Genomic DNA, 9,395 nt, shown 5'->3' with positions numbered 1-9,395 from the left:
GCATATGTATCTGAGGCCTTAGAGGGCCTTTGCCTTTGACCCAAGAATTCTGCCCCTGGGATGTCTCTAAGTAAATCACCTGAAATTTGGGAAGATCATTATGCACAAAGATGTTCATTGCAGTGTTATTTATAACAGTAAAACTAGTACAATTCAGCTGTCCAGTGATAGGCATTTGGTTAAGCACACAGTGGCATAACCCTGATGGGATCAAGTATAGTCATTAAAAATGAGATGCAGGGCTTCCCTGGTGGCTCAGTGGTTGAGAGTCTGCCTGACAATGCAGGAGACACTTGTTCGAGCCCTGGTCTGGGAAGATCCCATGTGCCGTGGAACAACTAAGCCGGCGCGCCACAACTACTGAGCCTGCACTCTAGAGCCCGTGAGCCACAACTACTGAGCCCAGGTGCCACAACTACTGAAGCCCACGCACGCTTAGAGTCCATGCTTCGCAACAAGAGAAGGCACCACGATGAGAAGCCCACGCACCACAACGAAGAGTGGCCCCTGCTCACCGCAACTAGGAAGAGCCCGCATGTAGCAGCAAAGACCCAGTGCAGCCAAAAATGAATAAATAAGTAAATAAATAAATCTATTTTTTTTAAAAATGAGATGCATACACACAGAGTGAGGCACACTTGTCCCCTGTCCTCCACTATCTCTTGTCATTAGTCTGGCTGAATTTTCTTTCTAGGTTTGTAAAGGGGGGGAGAGAATGGAGTTATTAATGTCAGGAATAAAAACTTTACATAAAGGTTTTGAAAATGATCTTTATACATAACTGGCAACAGCATGAGAAATGCTTTTGTTAAACAAAAGCAGGCTATGATGTCGTACACACACTGTGATTATAACCATATTAGCTGCAAACTTGGGGTAGAAAAAGCTTCAAGGAAATAATTTTCCATGGCTATCCCAAGTTTCTTTGTGAGTTCAATATTAAGGAATCAACAAGACATATTAAAAAAATGTCTTTACTACTGTATATCACAGAAAACTATATTCAATATCCTATGATAAACCATAATAGAAAAGAATGTTAAAAAAAGAATATATATATGTATAACTGATTCACTTTGCTGTACAGCAGTAATTAACACAACTTTGTAAATCAACTATACTTCAATTAAAAAATAATAATAATTTTAAAAAAGAAAAATTTGGGGCTTCCCTGGTGGGGCAGTGGTTAAGAATCCACCTGCCAATGCAGGGGGCACAGGTTCGAGCCCTGGTCCGGGAAGATCCCACATGCCACAGAGCAACTAAGCCTGTGCACCACAACTACCGAGCCTGCACTCGAGAGACCGCGAGCCACAACTACTGAGCCTACGTGCCACAACTACTGAAGCCCGCGCACCTAGAGCCCATGCTCTGCAACGAGAAGCCACCGCAAAGAGAAGCCCGTGCACCACAACGAAGAGTAGACCCTACTCACCACAACTAGAGAAAGCCTGCATGCAGCAAAGAAGACCCAATGCAACCAAAAATAAATTAATTAATTAACTAATTTTAGAAATGATAGTTAAAAAAAAATTTTTTTTTTTAATTTACAGTCATGTAATAGTAATTTTGCATCATGGCTTACAAAATATGTTTTTAGGGACTTCCCTGGTGGTCTAGTGGTTAAGACTCTATGCTCCCAATCCAGGGGCCCGGGCTTGGTCTCTGGTCAGGGAACTAGATCCTGCGTGCCGCAACTAAAGATCCCGCACAACACAACGAAGATCGTGCGTGCCACAGCTAAGACCCAGCACAGCCAAATAAATAAATAAATAATTTTTAAAACAGACGTGTTTTCAAAAGACAAATGAAATATGTTCAGTGAATTTAAAAAAAAAAAGGAAAACGTCTTTAAACTGAAACACACATAAGACAAAGTTATGTACCGTGATCATGAAACTATGACCAGGGGATCGCAGGAGCCTAGCCCTGTATGTTCCAGGGGAGCGATGGCCCAGGATTTGCTAATTCAGTGTTAACGGTGACTTAAAAAACTACCACCAATAATGAGTGTCAACTGTGTTATAAAGCAAAAGGAAGCAGTGGTGGTCTGGTGGTGAAGATGCCGAGCCCTACTCCAGGGCCCTTCTGTGAGATGGTGACGTCCCCCACTGCCAAACGGGAGCCACTCGCCTACCCTGCAGCTGGCCACGTCCCGCCACTTCCTTGGGCACATTCCTTAACTCTGTTGCCTCTGTGTCCTCACCTGTAAAATGAGGATCACGCATACTTAGTGGAGAGCCAGTTGTGTAACCACCCCCGTCCCCCAGGGGCCCAGCACTTACTCGCGCTTAGTTGATGTGCCAGCTACCACGGTGACACCTCCAGAACAACGATCCTCTCTCTCTCTCACCAGCTGTCTTAGCCCTACTTTCTAGATGGTGACACAAAGGCTCAGGGCAGCCCTACGGCTTGCCTGGAGTCACGTGACACAGAAGAGGCAGAGTTAAGTTTCAAATTCAGAGTTCGCTGACTCCAAAGACTGGATTCTTTCTACTAGGTGAGTCGTCTTGTTCTTCCTGTATCTTTTTTTGACTCACTCACAAGCTTTACTCTGTGAAACTTGGCCCCCAGAACACTCCCTTGTCTCATCTGAACTGCAGCTGTAAGGCCTACACCTCTACTGCGAAAGTTTGGGAATTTAAAAAATTTTTCCATATTCCTCCACTATCCCAGCCCCATGATTTTAACGTGTGTGTAAATTCCCTCCCAAGCATTTACCACTTGCAGCTATATTTCATGTGTTACCTTCTTGCTCTTTGCCCAATTCAGCATCCTGCCTTTTCGCTTAATATTAGAGTATTTCTCTTGCTCCTTTATTTATTTTTATTTATTTTTTGCGGTACGCGGGCCTCTCACTGTGGCGGCCTCTCCTGTTGCGGAGCACAGGCTCCGGACGCGCAGGCTCAGCGGCCATGGCTCACGGGCCCAGCTGCTCCGCGGCATGTGGGATCCTCCCGGACCGGGGCACGAACCCGCGTCCCCTGCATCGGCAGGCGGATTCTCAACCACTGCGCCACCAGGGAAACCCTCTCTTGCTCCTTTTAATGGTTGCTCTCTTCCTTAGGCTAGTAGAAGGAAATACATTTAATTGCTAGCAGTGGTTGTGTTATAGAAGTGCAATTATGGAATCTTTTTCTTTCTCTAATTTTTATATTTCCTGCAATACATTTTAAGATTTAAAAATATGGCTTAAATGTCAGCCCTTGCTGTTCTGTGTATTTAATTCTTACCCACCCTTATCAGCAGGCTCCCCTGGCTGTCCTGGCCCAAGTCACATTTGAAAGAAAACACTTGTAATCCCTCCCAGGAGGGCACCCTGGAGATTTTCAATCTGAAGGGAGATAAGCATGGTCTAAGTCATACCCATGTTTAAGGGAAGGAAAAGTGTCCTGAAAAAATCTCATCCCCATTTCTTTCCTGATGCATTTAACAAATGCAAGGCCACCCTTGAGTTCTGGAAGACAGGGACCATTTCTTGCTCATTTGTTTCCCCAGTGCCGGGCCTGGCACATGGTAGGTACTTAGTAAATACTCAGAGAATGGGAGTGATTCACTTAAGATTCACAGTGTCCCAGGGGGGAGGAATTTAAGGCTCACCCAGAGCATGTTTATTTCAAGGGCCCCAAGTAGAAATCAGAAAAATAAGCCTTTCTTCTTCTTTCTTTCAATCAATAATCAAATGAAAAATGCCAGGGCCACAGTGCCTGAGAACATCCTTCTTTGAATTACTAAATTGATCCAAGCAGGCCTGCTTTCAGAAACCATCTTCTCCCATTTTATGAAATGAACTCTGTGTCTTTTAATGAGAAAACCCATTAAAAAATTCAGGGCTCACTGACTCCGAAGACTGGGTTCTTTCTACTAGGTGGGTCTTCTTGTTCTTTCTGCATCTTTTTTTCCCGAAAAAAACCCTCAACACTGAGACAGAAGAACACAGGGCCCAGGCTCAGCTATGAATTTTCTGTGGAAATAACACTTTTTTGAGTGTTCTCTCCTGAATCTATATTGAAGATATCGACTAAAGTAGATTTATTTCAGGAGTGATAAAATAAGAGCATAAATCCTCCCAGACCCAGGCTTCGAAGGGCTGCAGCCTAATCCCAGGAACCTGTGAATATGTGAGGCTGTGTGGCAAAGGGCAATTAAAGTTGCAGATTCCATTAGGGTTGCTCATCAGCTGACACTAATGTAGGGAGATTATCCTGCATTATCCATGTGCCCAATGTCATCACAAGGGCCTTTAAAGGCCGAAGGCGAACTTAGAGGCAGACCACAGAGATGCTGTGGGTTCAGTTGTACCACTGCAATCAAGCAAGTATGGCAACAAAGCGAGTCACACAAACTTTTTGGTTTCCCAGTGCACGTAAACGTTATGTTTACACTGTACCGTCAAAGTCTAGTGAGTGTGCAATAGCATTATGTTAAAAAAAAAGTCTATATCTTAATTTAGAAGTGCTTTATTGCTAAAAGTGCTGTTATCCGAGCCTTTAGCAAGTCCTAATCTTTTTTGCTGGTGGAGGGTCTTGCTTGGGTGTTGACGGCTGCTGACTGATGGTGGTGGTGGTTAATGAAGGCTGGGGTGGCCATGACGATTTCTTAAAATAAGACAACAAAGAAGTTCACTGCCTTGACTGACTCTTTCACAAACGATTTCTCCGTAGCAGGCAGCGCTGCTTGATAGCTTTTTACCCACAGAACTTCTTTCAAAATTGGAGTCAGTCCTTTCAAACTCTGCCACTGCTTTATCAACTGAGTTTATGTCCTATTCTAAATTCTTTGTTGTCATTTCAACAACCGACTAAGTTTACCATCTTATATGGGAGCGGTTCATGGTGCCCCAAACAATTACGATAGTAACACCAAAGATCACTGATCACAGATCACCATGACATATATAGTAATGAAAAAGTTTGAACTATTTCGAGAATTACCAAAATGGGACACAAAGATACAAAGTAAGCAAATGCTGTTGGAAAAAATGGTGCCAACAGACTTGCTCTATGCAGGGTTGCCCCAGACCTTCAATTTGTAAAAACCGCAACATCTGCAAAGCATAATAAAGAGAAGCACAATAAAAAGAAAAAGGTGTGCCTGTCATCAAGATCATAGACACAAGTAGTGGTGTTTGCCAGGGGCTAAGGGGGAGGAGGAATGGGGAGTTATTGTTGAATGAGTATGGAGTTTCAGTATCGCAAGAGGGAAAGAGTTCTGGATATGGACGTTGGTGACGGTTGCACAACAGTGTGAATATACTTAGTGCCACTGAGTTGTACATTTAGAAACGGTTACATACTAAACGCTACTGAACTGTACACTTTAAAATGGTACACTGTATTTATGCGAATCATATCTCCATTTTAAAAAAAGAGGTCTGAGACAGAACAATCCCTTTTTCCTGTCTCTGGGTTTGATACATAAGGGTGTGAGGCCTGGAGCTGCTGCGACCAGTCTTGCAGCCATGAGGGACACTGGTCACACAAAGAGAAGCCAAGCACCAAGACGGGAGGTCCCTGAAATAACTGGCCTGCACCTGGCTTCTGTGATGTGACGTAGTGGAGGTCCTGACCGTGAAAGCCAGGTCCTAGGCTTTTCTGTTCTTTGTAGTGGAGAGCATCCCTCCAGAAAGCCCTGAGAACCCTGTACACCATCGGGGGGGGGGGGGGTCTCTCCTACCGGAGGAGCAAGTCTCACTCCCGGCGGCTGGGAGGAAGTAACGCGTTCTCCTTGTTTTAGTGGTGCTGCGTCTTCTCCTCTATGCCCTTCCCCCGCCCCCACTCCTCCCCCACCAAGGGCCAGCACTGCCTCCTTGGTTGGCCCTTCTGCACCGTCTAAGAGCCTCTGTTGAGCCCCAGGGGTCAGAGGTGGCTGAATGTTCTTCTGCCCCCTTCCCGGGCGGCAGGGCCTGGGCCTTGATTCGTTAGGCCTCCTTGCAGAGCCCAGCACAGGCCCCGGCACTTCGTGGATCCCCAGGAAGTGCTTACTGTGTTGATCACAGAGGTGAGAGGGACTTAGTCAAAGTGCACGTGATGAGATAAAACCAGCCTTGTGAGCGGGTGGGAAGCAGGTCAGGTAGTAGCCGGAGCCCCTCCTGTTTAGTCCCTAAGTCGTGAAATCTCCACCTGGCCCCTGAGGTCAGCGGAACTGTCTCTGTTTTGCACGTGAGGCAGGGAGGCTCAGACAGCTGGGGTCACGCGCCCGAGCCACACGTGCTAGCAAGCAGGCTGGGACTCGGGCACAGCTCTTGCTGACTCTGAGCTCTGAAAAACTAACAGTAACAGCTAACCCGTACGTAGTCGCCACTGCTTGCCAAGCTCTGCTTTCCCTAGTTTGCCCTCCTGGCAGCTCTATGAGGCGGTGGCGTCATCAGCTCCGTTGTATGGAGAGTAGAAGTCACCCAGCAGGTAGGTGGCAGAGCCAGCACTGGAGGCTGGTGGAGGCTTCAGAACCCCTGCTGTCCCCACCTGAAGTGTCCTGGCTCTAGGTCAGGACCTGGAACATGCGGAGCCTGAGCGGGAGCTGGCCATCAGGCAGCGGTGACAGTGACACAGGGACAGGTTGTTGGCCGGTCGTACACCCCAGCCCATGGTAGGCTCCGGGGTGGGTTGTGTTGGCCTCTAACTGTAGGGTGTCTAACTGTAGGATGACATGACCCATCTGGTCCTTGAAACCCGACAGCCCCGGGCTCTGCGTCTAACCAGCTCCGGGACCCCGGGCACACTGCTTCCGACCTCCGAGCACAGCCTCCTGGAGGTAATGTGTGCGCACAGGGCAGGGCAGGGGTCAGGAGAGGACAGGGACAGTCCAGACCAGCCCCCTGATGGGGGCTGCCGTCCTGCCACTGAGTCTGCTTCTCCCTGCGGTGGGCCGAACAATGGTCCCCATTCACATTTGCCTGTGCATGCGCTGCTTTACACCACAAAAGGGACTTTGCAGCCATGGTAAAGTTACAGGCCTTGAGTTGCCAAGATTATCCAGGATTATCCGGGTGGGCCAATTATAATCACACTGAGCCCTTAGAGGAGGAAGAGGAAGAGAGTCTGTCGGAGAACCTGGAGGACCGAAGAAGAGGCAGGAGAGACTCACAAGACAGGGCCTCAAGCAGGCATCGCTGGCTTTGCCAATGGAGGAAGGAGCCTCTGGAAGCCGGACTTCGGTCCCGGCCGACAGCCCGCAAGGAAATGGGGGCCTCAGTCCTACGACCGCAAGGAACTGAATTCCGCCAACAACTCAAATGAGCTGGGAAAACGGACTGGACTTCCAACTACTGTGAACTGTGAGCTAATAACTTTGTATTAAGCCTGTAAACTTGTAGTAATTCGTTATGACAGCAATGGGAAATGATACTCTCCTCAAACTCCCTATCCACTGGCGTGAGTGTTGGTTCTCATCTTGGCCTTGAGGTGATCCACAAGCGTGGGGCCCCCAGCCCTGTTCTCCTGAATCAACGTGCAGGATCACTTTCCGTGGTCTCCAGCTGGAAGGCAGGCAGGACGGTAGAGCCCTGCAAAGGCCGAGTTCACTTGGCTTTGTGCCCAAAATAAAGCTCTGGATATGAGTGTACTTGTTTAAAAAGAAAAAAAAAAACAAAAACAACAAATGCTGACCCACTTTTTCCTGACTGCTCTGGCTCAGACATGTCCCTCTAAAAGGCAATTTATTTCCAGTACACGCTGTTCCCAGGGCTGACACCCCCAACCTCAGCTGGAAGAAGGAGTGGTACTTAGGAGAGCTCTCAGCGGCTGGCGTCCAAATCTGATGATGCGGCAAAGTTCTGCAGAAAGCCGGTGTTTTTTAAAAAAACTGCATCAGCCTGGCGATGGAGGGGCTGGGAGTTTGGCCCTGGTTAGACTCTCCAGCCAGGAGAAATGCTCAAGGCATCTGGTCCCTGGAGCTCCAGCCCTCCTGCACAAACCCTGTTAGACCACAAAGCAGCAGCGTGGCCTGCCTTACGGCAGGGGTGACCACCCTTGCAGCCTGACCTGGGGGCTGCTTTGAGGGTAGACAGCCTCCCTTGGGAGACCGGGCCTTCTCAGTGGCCACAAGTCTCTGAGCCACACGATTGACTAAAACATCATAAATATATTATCTATTTTGATAATTATTAAATTAATATAAAGGTAAATTTTATTGGAAATATATCTCTTATGGAAATAAATATTTTAAAGTTATTTTATGGACCTACAAATATTGACATTTATTGTTTGCTTGAATGGGAGAGATTATGCACCAGACAGATCCCAAGTTTTAGCTTTTGTGTGTAAGTGCTAAGACTCTTGTTCACATTAATGTAGATGGGAATAGAGAAAATTATGTTATAGCAGTGTCTCTCAATTCTCCAAACTTTTATAACAAAAATCAGATGGCGATATAAGATCAAAAATCATTTTGAGTGATTTTCAACTAACAACTCAGCAGGTCTTCCTTTGATTTTGCTGAAAGAAAGTAACTGAAACAGTTAATTTGCAAAATGATTTGTTACCAAGTTGTTAGAGTCATTCATGTTCTTAATTTCTGGGCAGTATGCTAAAAGTTCAAAATTCAGGGCACTAATACCAAGAATTAGCACATGATGCTTAAATATACTTGTTACGTTTTTGCTTAGAGGCACCTCGTTTAACCCAACATGCGCAGAAGAGGCTGGGAAAATGGACGTATTGTTAATTCCAGTTCACCTTTGCCAAGGTAAAAAAACTAGTATACATTTACAATAGCCAATGATATTTTGGGAAATGTTAATGAAAATAATCATCTTATGAGTCTGAATAATGGTCTTGAAACTTATTGTAAGTTAAAAGTATCTATGTCCGAATGTAACATTGATTTGTCAAAAGCAAAAGGAAATTTTTTTTTTCTCAAAAGGAAACTTTTCTCTTCCTCCCTCATTGAAATCATATAAAATATGCAACTGAGTTACAGACTGAGCTGCAGGAAAGTGAAAATACTCACAAATCCTTTCTCACTGCTGAGAACAGTAAAAACGGAGGAGGAGCTTCATAGAAGATTGTTTTTTCCCAACGTGCTTTTTACACATGTCGAGGATTCTTTTTTTTGGCGGTATACTCGGGCCTCTCACTGTTGTGGCCTCTCCCGTTTTGGAGCACAGGCTCCGGACGCGCAGGCTCAGCGGCCACGGCTCACGGGCCCAGCCGCTCCGCGGCATGTGGGATCTTCCTGGACCGGGGCACGAACCCGCGTCCCCTGCATCGGCAGGCGGACTCTCAACCACTGCGCCACCAGGGAAGCCCTACAGTCTTATTATTATATTATTTCTTTCAGGGAATAATATATTTGCTTCTCTCTCTCATAGCTTTTTTTTTTTTTTTTTTGGAAACAGCTTCATTAGCCTGCTGTTTCCTTCATTAAGGAGTTAAGTTTAATACAGGTTCATTTTA

This window comes from Kogia breviceps, chromosome 17 (assembly GCF_026419965.1).
Source record: "Kogia breviceps isolate mKogBre1 chromosome 17, mKogBre1 haplotype 1, whole genome shotgun sequence".
NCBI classification, from domain to species: domain Eukaryota; kingdom Metazoa; phylum Chordata; class Mammalia; order Artiodactyla; family Physeteridae; genus Kogia; species Kogia breviceps.
Note: the sequence above shows the minus strand (reverse complement) of the source record.